This window comes from Chionomys nivalis, chromosome 1 (genome assembly GCF_950005125.1).
Source record: "Chionomys nivalis chromosome 1, mChiNiv1.1, whole genome shotgun sequence".
Lineage (NCBI taxonomy): Eukaryota > Metazoa > Chordata > Mammalia > Rodentia > Cricetidae > Chionomys > Chionomys nivalis.
In genome coordinates, this window is record NC_080086.1 from 104,932,798 (window position 1) to 104,934,400 (window position 1,603).

Genomic DNA, 1,603 nt, shown 5'->3' on the forward strand with positions numbered 1-1,603 from the left:
TCTTCTCTTCTCTTCTCTCTCTCTCTCTCTCTCTCTCTCTCTCTCTCTCTCTCCTATTCCTATCTCAAGTGCAATGAACTTAATTGATGCCATTCAAGAAAGCAGGGGTTCCTAAACCTCTGCCACTCTTTTGGGCTCCGGGGATGGAAACTGTAAGAGGAGATGCTCAGAGTTGAGGGCTGAGTTGGGAGAGAAACTCCTCAGCAGCTGAGAGCCTCTGTCTTGCTCCCATGTTCTTGCTGGGGTTGTTAGTCCGAAGCGTCTTACTCCTTGGAGGCCATGTAAGTCATGAGATTCACCACCCACCCTGTTGCTGTCACTGTATTCATTGTCACACCAGGAAACGAGAGCAATGCCAGCCCCAGAATCACTGTTAGAGTTGCAGGAGAAAAACCTACTCCTCAGTGCAGCCCAGAATGCCCTTTAGTGGGCCCTCTGATGCCTACTTCACAGCCTTCTTGATGTCATTGTACTTGACAGCTTTCTCCAGGCAGCATGTCAGATCCACAGCAGATCCACTGAGGGCAGGAACACAGAGTTCTGTGCCAGTGAGCATCCCATTCAGCTCCAGGATGACCTTCCTACAGCCTTGGCATTGCCAGTGAATACAGGGATGATGTTCTGGGAAGCCCCATAGCCATCATTCCAGAGCTTCCCAGAAGTGTCATCTACAGTCTTCTGTGTGGCGATGATGGCATGGACCGTGATAATGAGTCATTTTACAAAGCCAAGGTTGCCGTGGACGAGGTTGGGATGGGGGGGTTGAGCAGTTGGCACCTCAGTATACATTGCCGACAATTTTGAATGAGTTGTTAAACTTCTCATGGTCCATACCCATCACAGACAGGAGGGCATCAGCAGAAGGCACAGAGATGATGCCCCTTGTGGATCTACCCTTCAAGTAGACCCTGTTCTTCTCCACAGTCGTGAGAACATCAGTAGACTCCACAACATACTTGACACTAACATCACCCCATTTATTGTTGGTGGGATCTTCCTCCTGGATGATGGTGATGGGTTTCCAGTATTTCAATTTAGGCAACACAATTTCAGTGATCAGCAATTCATGTCTTATGTGATGGTGTTTTACTCCCAACATTAGATTTCTGAATGAACCTTTTTTGTTTAGATGAGCACTTTCCCGTGAAATGCTTTAGATTATACTTAGGAGAAATGAGTGAGGTAGAAAGTTGTTTCTATAGGAACTGTTGTTCTTTCTTCTTTAGCAAGCACTCTAGTCCTCCCTCTGCCGTCCCTTAGGTCATGATGAAGAGGTTACATCTGGTCCTAATAGTGATGAGAAATCCCTCCGCAAGTTGTAATAGGTGAAGAATCTGGCCAGGCTTCATTTTCAAAAGACCTGCTAGTTAGAAAGACAGAGAAGGTATTTGAACAAAACAAGTCTGGAGGAATCTTCCCTTTAAGAGTGCTGTATGGTTTTTAGAAAGACTTTTCAGTCTAGTGAAGAGACTTTAACCCAATGTCTGGCATCTGCCCGCAGCTCCTGGGAAGTCACTTCTTAACCTTGGGTTTAATTTCTGATAAAGTAATTTTCATTTGTTTGGGGCTTTGGGTCATGCACACGGAACCTAATAGTGTGGTT

The 1,603-nt window shown here is 46.0% G+C and overlaps 1 pseudogene; it reads right to left on the reverse strand.

The window, feature by feature from the left end:
* Positions 1 to 394: 394 nt before the first annotated feature.
* Positions 395 to 1,099, reverse strand: LOC130880621 (glyceraldehyde-3-phosphate dehydrogenase-like; annotated as a pseudogene).
* Between the last annotated feature and the right edge of the window lie 504 nt (positions 1,100 to 1,603).